The following is a 13,091-nucleotide window of genomic DNA, read 5'->3' on the forward strand; positions in this document are numbered from 1 at the left end:
CCCAGACAGGTGTCATGATTGCTAACTCTAAAAATTTAATGAGTCTAAAGCCTAAAAAAGTGACTTGGCACAAAGATACAACGATCTCATTATCGTCATAGAGTGTAAAATATATATATCCAGAATGATATGAAGCTAAAAATAAATGGAAAGTAATTTCAAATGAATTCTAAGGTTTATTTTATGGGTGGTACTTGAAGAATTTAATCTTTAAGTCAGTTACTTTGGTTGAGAAACCTATTCATAATTTATTTCTTGGAACCAACACCCACACACTCTACTAATCCAATTTCAAAAACCATCACTCTGATAACTCATTTAATTGAATTTATATATATCCCATAACCTTATAAGTGGTGCCATCAAACAGCAGCTGTCAAAATTTATTAACCATTGGCATAATTCAATTTTTATGCAGATCCCGATTTGTGCATTTTTAAGCAGCTCTATTAATTTTTGGAGTCGCCGATTAAGTAAGCAGAAGTCTCGCCTCCAAAAAATAAGGCAGCCAGCCACACACAATCAATGTTAAAAACTGTCGCAAAACCTAATTTATGAAAGCGAATTGAATTAAATTTGTTATGCTGGTTTTGTGTGTTAACTTGATTTCGATTTCGGTTGTATCTCGATCGAGGTGTGGTCCCCTCTTTTAATTTATGACTTGATATTTTTGTGTTTTGGTTTTTGGTTTTTATTGTGGCTTCTTTTGAAATGTTCGGGAACGTGCCAAATGTTTCGACTTGGGTCTGATATTTTCTATTATTCCAGTTTCCGTCCATAGATGTCCTTTAGTATTAGCACGCTTCTTTCATGGAACTGTGTCTCCTTTCTTGAGATTGCGATCTTTGTCTCGAAATCGAGCATAGGATTGTCTTTAATTGAGGCTGAGGTCAGACAGGACACCCCCCAAGGGAACCCGCATCAAGGATAAGGGTCTACATCTGCCTCATTTGCTGCTCGATTTTCATTTAAACATTTTTTGTTTTTCATTACCATTTCTTATTTTTACCTTGATGATGGCCATGTAGAATTGATTTTGAGCCTGTGCCCATTGTTATGGCTTTGATTTTGGCATTGTCTTGGGCCAGAAAAGTGCCAACGTATTCGTATTCGCCAATTGATGTCTACATTGGGTTAGCCGGGGTGAGCAGGATTTACCTTTTTGACAAGTATCCTGGACGCGCCTCCTGAGGCCTCCTCGTGCATCCTGCTGTCTTTGGCCAGCAGTGGGTTGGCCAAAATCTTTTGGGCCTTATCTCTCTATCCAGGTCGGTCGGGCGGTGGTCAACCGTAGGACTTGTGTTCCGTGTTTTGCAACACTTCGCCGCAGGATGTCTCAGGTCGAATGGCTCAGGTCCTGTTCGCATTCGACACACCTTGTCCATAATTGCACTGCGTACAACCAAAATATTTTGTGAAAGTCACAGCGGGATATGGGATTTCGAGTCCGAGCCGGAGTCCTGCCTGTGGGCAAGTTATCCCGACCAGATTGATAGGTGTCCGCATGGGGTTGTGTGTCCTTTTTTTTTTGGGCCACAATTAAACGGATCGGTTCCGCAACTAGGGTGGCATGTCCCCTACTCCCGACCATCCCGAGTATCCTGTCGATGTCCTGGCATTGTAAATTGTAGTGGCAGGACGTGCTGGAAAGTCGCCTGCCAAAAGTGAGCCATTTAGCCTGCCACAGGGGCAGTCTCCTCCTTTTTTCTCTTCTCTTCTTTTTTTTTTGTACATTTTTTTTCCAGCTCCTACCGAGCATGCAATTTTAATGAGATGCCTGGGGAAAAGGAGGATCCTGTCGGCAGGATATCTCCGTTGCTCTTGTTCTGTTTTTATTGGCCAGAACACGTTCGCACTCCTCCGGCCAGAAGTGTTCCGGCCCAAAGGGTGGCCTTGGCCGACCACCCCGGAGAAAAGAAATAGAGTTGTGCGAGGTGAGGTGTTCAATTAAAACGTTGCAAATCAATTTTTGGAGACAATCAATGGCTCCGGATCGGATCGTCAAGTGAATCGAATCGAATCGAGGACACGCTTAAAATGGCCGTTGACAGAAACACTCATAGAGGTGATGATGACAGCATTACCCGCAGTAACATAACTTAAAAACCACATAACTACACAACTCGTCGAGTGAGAGCCAAGCCCAAAAAAAAAAGTATAGGAGAAAAAACAATCAAGCCGGCTGGCTGGCTGGCTGGCAGACAAAACTTGTCTCTCGTAATTGTACATTGTCTAGATTGTCAGCTTTGGAAGTGGTTTTTGATATGCCGACATCGCAAAACGCCTTTTTATCCCCCCAAGACCCAGTCGCCATGCACCCGATGGCAGCGAAATGCTTTCAGTGAATAAAAAGCTGCTTTAAAGTGATTATTTTATATTTTATTTTAAATGCCAAGTAAGCGAAGAGTTACTTGTTTAAAGAATTATTACAAACTATAAATATTTATTAAAGATTCCTTATCATAACATGGCATGTAGTTTTTGAAGAAGCCACTTCATAAGCCACAAATACTCCACATCATACTGCAATCATACCTCTTACGAATCCCCACTTCTAAGTGGCACCTACATAGTATCCACCCCCTTGCCGACAACGCCTCTGCCCTGGGCTTGGGCGAGGGGCACTTGATAGTGGCATGACTGACTGTTCCCTCTGTGGCGCACAGTAGTCGCATGTGTCACAATGTCGCAGCCTAATTGCACTACACGCGTAGTTACTTAGGAACTCAACTCAACCGAACTGGGCTGACAAGCCTACTTCCACTCCACAGAAATCGGCGGGGAGATACCCACCAGATACCCAGATACTCAAATAGTAAGATACTTGACAAAAAAAAAAATAAAGAATGACGACAGTCTGGGTGGCTCGTTTTTATGGTTCTCGCCGGTATCGATCGACTATTTTGACACTTTTGTTTTGCCTAAAAAGGTGTTTTAAATATAACTTACTTAGGTCTAAACGAAGTTCTGGCCAAGAAGTGGAAATCATGGTCTGGGCACTTGGAGAAATTTATTTTCGAGGCTTAAAAGTAAAGGATATCTTTGAGTTCTTCTTTGAAACCTTTTCCCTCAGTGCAACTATAACAATTTAATCGCTTGTGGTTGCCGTCTCTTAGCCTGACTTTTCCACCTTATCGGCCAGGCTCAATCTCTCCCAGCCAGTGCATTAATTGACACCTAGAAGTAGAAAACGAAACCGGAGAACCCTTGGGCCCGGTTAGTCCACAGACTGCACAGCATCCAGTCCAGTCCAGTCCAGTCTAGGCCAGACGGAGACAGGGGACTTGGGCTGTCAATTAGGTGGCTGAATTTATCACCGGGCACAAATCAGTTTGGAAAATTTGTTAGCCCCGAAAATAAAGTTAGCCGGGCTAACAGAGCGATCAATTTTTATAGCCAGAGACACCTCAGTTAAAGGTATGGGAGGTCTTCCATTGGATTGGGATTGGATTCTTTTTCGAGAGATCTCCCCCTACCCCAACCACGTCCCATTTGAGAACTTAATTGAATTACCAGGGAAAACCACACAGATAAAAAAAGGAAGACAAAAAATAAATGAAAACACCTCGGTATCAAGTTAGTTAGTGACCATCTTCCATGGCCCCTTCTTGACAACTCTTTTGTTTGGTTATTGCTGCGTTTTCACTTGTTCTCCTCCCAGCCATTCATTGTGGCCATTCTCTTGACCCGTTTGTTGTCCGATGTCCACTGTCCGTTGTCCACTGTCCGCTGTCCACTGTCCGTTGTCCGTAGTCCGCTGTCCGTTTTATTTTTTATTATTTCATTCTCTGTTCTTTGACATTTTAATGCGCCCGCTGGCTGGCTTTCAGTGTGATGTGAGCTCTCTGATGGTGGCCCAATATGGTGTGATAGCCATAATCCGATATAAATAAGACATTATAAGAGGCTCCCCTCCATCTCCCATCTCCACACTCCAAATGGAAGAATAAATGTGTATAGAACCTAAGCAGGATCCCCCAGAGCCTGGGAATATGTCAGGCAGCAGAGAGGGATTACAAGGAATCGACGACATGTGGCGCTTTGAAGCTTTCATTTATTTATTCGCCTGAAGAGAAAATGACTAAACCCCAGTGTGATTGACTCACGGACCACCTAACTAGATTCCGTTCTCGGTTCGTTATATCCTCCCATTATTCATTCTCAAGTGGTTTGGCTAAAATTCGATTACGAAAAGTGAAAACAAAGATGGTTCAGAGGTGTGGGAGTATCAGGCTCGAAGGGGTCTTTGAAGAGAACTCCATAAGATAGAGGGGGCATATTGGGTATTGGTACTTCAGAAACCCTCTGGAACACTCTACCCCTGAAGTCTCTCTAGTAACTACGCTCCTGATGGCCTGCTCCCGGCGTTGATCGATTGATTTCATCGATTATGGCACAACAACAGTCTCGACTTGCCGTCAACTCCCCGACTTGGGACGACTTGAATGTTTATTTGTTTATTTGTTTGTCCGGAGCACGCAAACAACTGGGATTCGACAAAATAAAAAAAAAAAAGGGAAACGGACAAAACACATGATCAATTACAAGCCGGGACCAGAAAGGCAGGTATCCCCCCCACTTGCCAACTTCCCAAGTTGCCAAGTTCCCAAGCCGTAAGCTCCACGGGCCCACGCTCTCCGGGGAGATCTGTGTTGCTCAAGTCCCCCCCCACACTCCACAGTCATATGCCCCTCCCTCCTCGCTCGCCACAGGCATGCGCACAGCTTCTTTCACTTATTATTAAAAGTAACAAATTATTTTCAATTGATTTACACGCTGGCAGTTCAGCAGTTCAAAAGCCTACACCCGCGCAACCCAAAAACCCAGCCAACCAAAACCCCAGCCAAACCCTGACCCTGAAAACCGAATAGCCCCCTCTCCAGGCCCAGGCCCGTCTCTGGCTGTTGATTAACCACTCACTGGGAACATTTAATGTGTAATAACGATTTGTATCCGAGCACAAAGTAGTTATGTTGAAATTCCTTGCCGCCGTCGCAGTTACCATCATTAATCATAAGAATGTGAATCTTTTCAGGGAGTTCGGAATGGTAGGTTGGGTGGGGGGGGTGCTTGAGGTGCCTCAGTGGCGGAGAGAACACCTACATCCAGGGGAGTTCACATGGCCAGAAGATCTTCCGAGTTCCGAACAATGATCTTGGACCAAACGATATTTCATATCCATAAACGGTTGCGGGGTAAAGGGCCTTACACCAAGGGAGTGTGTGTGTGTGTGTGTGTTTGTGGATAGAGTCTCTTCTTCTATGCACCGATTTAACGCCCCGACATTTACATATGTATATTCCGCACCTACCACCCCCAACCCCACCCACTCCTACTCCGGAGCCCACTCCCCCAGCCCCATCCCCTGAACTTCAACCTGAATCTTATTGGCGTTGGCGTTTGCCAGTGTACGTGCCTACAAATTATGTTTCTACACGTTTACATGCCTCTGACATGCACTCCAGGGCGGGATCTTCCACTGAGAGAAAATGTGGATAAAAAGATAATATATCTTTTTAGTGAAATTATAGAGAAATTATAGAAAAGCTTATGGATCAGATCTCATAAGGATGGTTGGAGTATTACTTTATGCGTGTCCTCTAAGATATTCAGTTAATTTTTGTTCAAGTGTAAAGACTTCGTTTCTGGCTGGGATTTGGCTGGAACTTGGCTGGGATCTCTGCACTCCACTGGAGACGAGACGAGCTGCATCCGAGTCCGGCTGGCCGGCTCACCGGGGTGTCCCTGGGCATCAAAGTCAAAGCCATCAGGCCTCATCGATGCCTCGTCATCCATTTGAGACATCCATTTGAGACAGTGTCGGTTATTTTTTTAGTTAGGTTCCCCCTTTTTTAATTTTTTTTGGTTTGATTTTGTTTTTGTTTTGGGTGGGTGCCGCTTACCCGCTGCGTGTTCATTGGGTTCGTTGAGCTTTCTACGTTAATTTGTTAACAACAATACGCGCGATACGAGATACCAGATACGAGATACAAGATACAAGATACGCGATGCGGTGTCGCAATCGCAATCGGTGGAGATGTGAGATCATTATGATATGGTAATTATCCGCCGATTGATTGAAGAGCGTTGAAAATTTGCCAAATTTCATCTTAAGTGGTTTTCAGACTTGAAATTGATGAAGGCAACTAAGGAATTGGATGATTTTCAGTTCAGGTGTTGGAAGTAGTCTTAAGATGTAAAAATCTTGCAAGAAATGGTAGTTCTATTAACACTCATCTATAAATTATTTTAAATAGTCTTTGTCCTCTTTAAAAATCAATCTCTAAGGAATTAGAAAAGTTTCTCTTTCATTCATAAATCCAATTTAAAAAGAAATCTATTCAAATATGAATGAAGACCACTTCCCATGACCGCCAAATAAAGAATATATTTCCATTGATCCGAGGCATACATAAATATGAATGAAGCCCGCGGCCAAAGAATTGTCTGAATAGATTTCTAACTCTCCGGGTTCGGGAAGAACCGTTTCGGCCATTTTCACATGATTATGGGAATAGCAACAAAAGCCAATAAAAATCCACTACCACTTACATATGCAGAAAGCGTACTACTCTGCAGTCCCTTGAAAAAAAAAAAAAATGCATTTTCGGCCCCGGCCAATTCCCAACTAATTTCAAGACCATATTGCATGATGTAGTGGGTACGAGAGGCGATTTTTATGTTAAGCACAAGGAATTCGGGCTATTAGCGCCAAAGGATTTTCTCATGGTTTAAAAATACTCAACGTGCGACAAATTTCGCCGCCGGCCATCTGAAGCACGAAAGCTGCACGCGGAGCAGCCAGTCGATTCGAGAGGTATGAGTTGCATACACTACAAAAAATTATTATTTTACAAATTATTTATATAAAAAAACTATGAAAAATAATAGTATGTTTTTAAACACTTGTTTCTCTTAGTGGAGTGGAGGCGTTCCACTTGGGGGAGGCTTACTGGGAGGGGGCTGAAGGCGGTGCTGACCGGCTGGCTGCTGACCGGCTGGGACTGGGGACTGGGGACTGGGTCCGAGGGCTGGACAGGCCATGGCAAACGGGCTGGGGCACAACACATCTGATTGCTCGGTAGGCAGCGGCGTGCTTTATGGCAGGACAACCCCCTAAGCCCCGCCAGCTCGTCCGCCCCACCACTTCCAGGTCGCCCTCGACCGGTCAGAGTGTAAACCACTAAGTCAGGAGCGAATCTAGGGGTTTTCTTTTGAATTTAAATATTTCCTGAAAGAAAAAGCATCCTTGATAATAAATATTTAACTAAAAACTACCTTTAATATTATACCTCTTAGTCTTCACTTCTTGGCTAGCAACTCCGCTCCTGCTTTTCGGGGTCTCGCCCGCCTTGGCCGGGGCATACAATTTAATATTAAAGTTGATAAACATTTTGACCACGGCAGTTAGTAAGCAAACGTACGATCCACCTACTCGCCTTCTTTAACGGCAGCAGCCACAGCAACCGAAGTTGCAGCCTCAGCAGCCCCAGCAGCCGCAGCAGCCGCAGATGCCTCGCCAACCGCCATCATCATCATCAACCGCCAACATCAGTGGTCGGTCCGACGTGGTCGTGAACCGAGTTTTTTTGGGGTCGGAACCTGGTCAGACTCGGGGGACTCTCTTCATCTGACTCCATCCACTCCGAACCACTCTGACTCCGAGACTCTGGTGAAATAAATTCGAGAAACTATGCCAGCCAGACGATTCCGAGCCGGGGACTTTTGTGGTCAACTGATTGCGCCACAGATTCGCACTTAGTCGGTGGCTGACTTGGTCGATATCCAAGGAGGAGGTGAAGGGGTCAAGGTGGAGCGGCCAGTGGAGAAGGGGGCGGGGTCCAGGCTCAGTTCTGGGACATAAACGGGGGCGTGTTGAGCGCAAACTTGGCGTGGCAATGAGCTTTGGTAGTCGCCAAAAAAATAACATTCCAAGTCAAGTGTGCAAAAGACAGGGACTCTGAAAAATAAAAGAAATGATTTTAATCAAACTTAATCATAAGGGGATCAAAAAATTAAATAATAATAGGTATTTGAATGGTTCCAGGTTTCTTAAACTATTTTTTAAAGGAACTAGATCTATGAAAATGAGTGATTTTCTCATCACTTTTTGGGGGAGAATACAATAAAAGAATATTTTCTAGAAAAATTCCAAAGACAGTTACAATATATATCCTGGCTAAATTATTCCCCCAAAACCGACAAATAAAATTGATTTAAAATTTGGAGAAATTGTTTGCTGGAACTGGCTTTTAAACAATGGCAAGACCGCTCGATAATTTGCGTCGGGAGTGGAGCTTCTTCAGCCCACGCCCCAAAGCCGAAAAGCTGGCTCCACCTTCGGCATTTTTTACGCGCCCGGGCCTGATTTTTTGTGCAGCCCTGGGATTGGGATTGAGGATCGGGATATTCATACACACATCTCCCATATACACACATGTATTAACATACACTACCATGGACAAATATATAAAGCTGGTTTCTGGACTGGACCGAACCGAACCGAACGAACGAACGCTTTTCGAGAAATCAACGTCCAACGCGATTGTTCCCATGCAAGTTTCTACAAATATTTTTTTGTGAATTATTACCTTCGTATTTTTCCAGTTCGCGAGGAGTCAAATTGGTCGGCACACGCTCGAGGGCACACGCCATTTCCCACGGAGCGCATTTATGGTTGCTGCCAGTCGGTCGGCCGAAAAACCCCCTCCAGTCTCCAGGCCCCACAGCTCCCGAGACCCTGAACTCCTTCCTCCTCCTCCGTCGAAAAATCCCTGATCACTGATCGAGGATCGCAACTGGTCGGGGCCCCAAACTCAAGTTATAGGCAAAAAGGCAAAAAAAAAAAAATGAACAGCAAAAAAATAAATAATAAATGCTAAAAAAAAATAAATAAAAAAAGGAAAAGTAACCTAAGCAGGGCAGGTGGCAGGCAGACTTCAATTAGGCCCAGCCCATGGCCCAGTCGAGTTCAAAGCGTAATCAAATCTTGGCCAAGACCCCTCTCCCTCACCCTACCCCTGCTCTACCGCCAACTGTCAACTGTCCGGGTAATGTGCAATAATTGCCAACTGCCGCAGTTGCCAACTGTCTCGCAAATCAAATATCGCTGCCCCCCTTTTTGGGGGGTCCTGCTGCGAATTTGATGCCCCGATGCTGAGAGCATTTTCGGCCTACACCTTTTGTGGCTAATGGGGGCCCCAGAGATCGTGGCCAGCAGGCTCCGAAGAAGAAGCTTTCTAGGCCCGGCTCTATTCAGCTCCCATTCTCGACTCCATTCCCATGTGGATATGTGTTAAGTCGGAATCGGAGTTGGAGTCGGAGTGGAAGCCCACGCATTTTCACTTAAGACATTGATACCGGAGCTGATACTGGGTAGATTGGGTTGAGGAAAATTTTGATTTTCCCAAGGATAATTCAAGGAGTTGTAGGGAAGATTATTAGTTAAATAATTTGAGAGGTTAGGAGGGCATTACTACCATTAGATTAATCTATCAAGTTTTTTTTAGAAGGAAATGACATTGTCCTTTTTAGAAGCTACTCTTGTTCAAAGCAGTAACGACTAGGACCTATGTTCCTTGATAACAAATTTCATTAAATATTAGTAAATGGATAGTTTTAATTCTTCGTAAATAACTTTTGATCGGTAACCCTTAGTTCATCAACTCAAGTCCTCAACAAAAATTTCTCTTCCTTCTGTTGCGACTTTTTTATGTTTTTAATTGGCTTGTCGCTGGGCAGAGGCTACGAGGATGGAAGGACGAGGAGGGAAGGCAGGCTGCTGCAGGATGCAGACGTGGATAAGGAGTCATGTAACCCATTGGTCTGGAGACACACTCGCCGCACACCCAACACAACACAACACAACACAACAGAACACACACCCTGGGAGGAGACAGGGCTAATAGAAGTGATGTCGATAGCACTTAAACACGATATCCGTTTCAATTTGTTTGGATTCTTCAATTTAAAAGGTGATAATTTTCTACTTTATGGCCCTCGACATGTGGGCCACCCATAAAACTGATATCGGAGTAGTGCCTGTCTCGGTCCCTGTCTGTCTCTCATATTCGTATTCTTTCTTTATTTTCAGCTATCTCTTTCACTGTCCCTATATATCCCTGTAAGCCACCAACTGCATCTGTATAACTGAGAAAAATAATTGTTATTTTGCAGACAATAGAATAGTTATTAACACTACTCTAAGTGAATATATTGAAGAGTTTAAAAATATTACAAAATATTTATAGTTCTGGGTTTAAGCTAGAGAGAATTATAGCAATATATCCTTGAAATCCTTGAGTTACAGAAAGATATAATAAGGCTCAGATCTATCTATGTATATTTGTTCTATAATTGAAGCACTTGATTATGATATCCTTAAAATCTTAAAACTTAAAATCTAGATCCTAGTTGTCAGTTTCCTTATATATTTTTAGGCCAAACCTTTAAGAGTAAAATTATATATCCTATGTTATTACTCTCTGATTTCTTTCAGTGCCTGGGCTTTGGGACAATCTTGTCCATATACATTCAATACATGACCAGTGTCAAGTTCGAGCCGAGTTCGATTCTCGTTCTTTGGCTTTGGGGACTGTGGACATCGTATCACTCGCTTAATTTGTTATTCGCTGGTTTTCACACTTGATAATTGTGGCAGTGGCGTTGGCTGTGATGATGGTGGTATGGGATATATGGTATACCGGCAGAATGAACCACCGCTATAACCAGGTACCAGCATGGTGGTGGTGCTGGGTGATCATCATCATCATTGACCACTTTGTGGTGCTCTCTGTGTGGGCAGTTTCATTGCCGTTGTTGATGTGGATTGGATGTTGTTGGGGCCTGCAATGACTTCAGTTTATCAGCCCCAGCCTCCCCAGGCCGGGGAATGTCTAAATCTTTTCTTTTATTTTGTTTCACGTTGTGGTTGTTGCTTGTTTTTTTATTTTTTTGATTACCGAACTGAACTTTAGCGATTTAATGCGTATGCGTACACCAGACTCGTAAAACAAACAACAGGCCTCGGACAAGTCTCTAAAGTCGGAGGCGTTTTAGCATCGCGTTTTAATGGCCAACTAAATCAACAGACAATTAATTAGACATTCGACGGCGACAATGGACTCGGCATTCAGAAATCGGATTCGGATTCGGAATCGTCGTTTTAAAACTGGATTTGGTGCTGGACTTTGGGATTGGAATTGAAATTAAAATCATGATCTGTTATGTTTGATGATGCAAATGCAAATTGCTTTTAGCCTTTTGGCTGGGTGGTCTCCTTAGTCTGAAATTCAACAAAATTGAATGAATGCCTCAATTAGCATAGTGGATTTTGGGGTTTTGTCTTGGCAACACTTATAAGCTCGCTTGGAAATTATAAAAGCTAAGGTTTCTTCTCCACCAGACAATGAGTCTGTAAAATACAGGGTTCTGTGGACCAAAAAAATGTGACGATTAGTCAATGGGCTTTATGGGATTTGGGATCAAATGTCTTTAGAAATTTGAAATTCAGAAAGTCAGGACAACCCCATGTTTTTAGTATTACTCATGCCCTAACCTCTTCAGTGGTATTCTCTCATGAAATTATCGAAGCAAACTCAAGTCCCGGACCACGTTGGAGGCGGAATCTCTGGAACGGAATCGGCCTTCTCTGAAAAGGCCCGACAATCGAACGAAAAAGCCAAAAACCGAAAAAAATACTACACAATACACAATGCGAAATCATATCACTAGACATGGCTTACAATAACAAAGTCCAACTTTGACTGAGTGCTGGTGGTGGATTGAAGGACTGAAGAAGTGAAGAAGTAAAGGAGTGAGGGAACTTTTTACAGTGAATAACACTCGCTCGCCAACAATGATATTAAAAATAACAATTGTCTTCAGTGGTCTTTAACACCCGCACCGCTGATAGACAACAAAAAACAGCAAAGAGCAACATGAGGAAAAGAAACACTTGAGTGGCATATAAAAGTCACATCGACAACTTCGATTGACTAAAGAAAATATTGTACATGAACAAAACCTTACCTTACCAGCAAAAAGCGATCGATCGATCGATCGATGGACCAACCAACCAACCAACCAACTGGAGCCCAACCAACCAACCAACTGAGAGCATTTTTGAATACCTGAACAATCATAAAAATAATGACGTTGCACATTCCAAGAGCAGCGGCACATGAGATGGACCGACGGCGATCGGCGATCGGCGACCGGCGATGAGGTGGAGACCCCCAGTTCCCCAAAACATCCAACTTTGGTTCCGAATTCGAATCTGTATCTGAATCTGAATATGAATCCGCATCTGAATCTGAATCTCAATCGAAGTCCAAATCCAAACTCCATCGTCAGCTGCCACTGAGTCGATGATGATCTGTTTTTTGCATTTATTTTTTTGAGCCACACTGCCAGGGAGCAAAGGAGTTGCAGCGGTTTCCATAAATTAGTGATATTGCATTATTACGAGCTGACTTGGCAGCAATCCAGCCCAGTCGATGACGATGGCGAGGTCAATGCGGCGTATGCGCAATTTTTAACAGAAAGTAACTCTCACAAGTGGTGGTGAGTGTTTTATGAACTAGGGGATACCTAAATAATATCTATTATAATCTTAAAATTTAAAGAAACATTTTGAAGAGTCTGACAGATAAATTGTCATAAGATTCTATTACCATTTAGACATAAACTGAAAGCTATAAGTTCTCATCTATAAGTTGTTGTTTGTTTCTTGTTGAAGTATTTCAATCACCATGAAAGAAATATTATAGAAAAAATGTTGTTAGTCTATTAGTCCAATACACCCTCTTGGCTTATTAAACTCCCAACTGGTCTTTGGCTTCCTTGGAAATATTTTGCATCATGTTGTGATTAATGAAGCATAGCCGGGCCACAGCTATTGACAGGTTATCAGAGAATAACCGCCCGGACTCCTGCCTTTTGTCCGAAAGTTGGCAGTGGAGTCCTCGGCCAATTGTTGGTTTGCGTGTTGCGTTGACTAAAGACTTCAATTCGGCTTCAATCATTTCATTTAACTGATGATCCGACTGCCGCCGCCGCCGCCACTGCCGCTCCTGCTGATGGACGGCATT

The 13,091-nt window shown here is 43.4% G+C and overlaps 1 long non-coding RNA gene across 1 annotated transcript; it reads right to left on the minus strand.

The window, feature by feature from the left end:
- Positions 1-6,834: 6,834 nt before the first annotated feature.
- Positions 6,835-9,336, minus strand: LOC123257445. The gene is made up of 3 exons (XR_006507524.1): positions 8,592-9,336; positions 7,293-7,960; positions 6,835-7,231 (listed from the first exon to the last, which is right to left on the minus strand). It is a non-coding gene; the product is annotated as an uncharacterized LOC123257445 (long non-coding RNA).
- Positions 9,337-13,091: the final 3,755 nt, after the last annotated feature.

Source organism: Drosophila ananassae, chromosome 3R (genome assembly GCF_017639315.1).
Source record: "Drosophila ananassae strain 14024-0371.13 chromosome 3R, ASM1763931v2, whole genome shotgun sequence".
NCBI classification, from domain to species: Eukaryota; Metazoa; Arthropoda; class Insecta; order Diptera; family Drosophilidae; genus Drosophila; species Drosophila ananassae.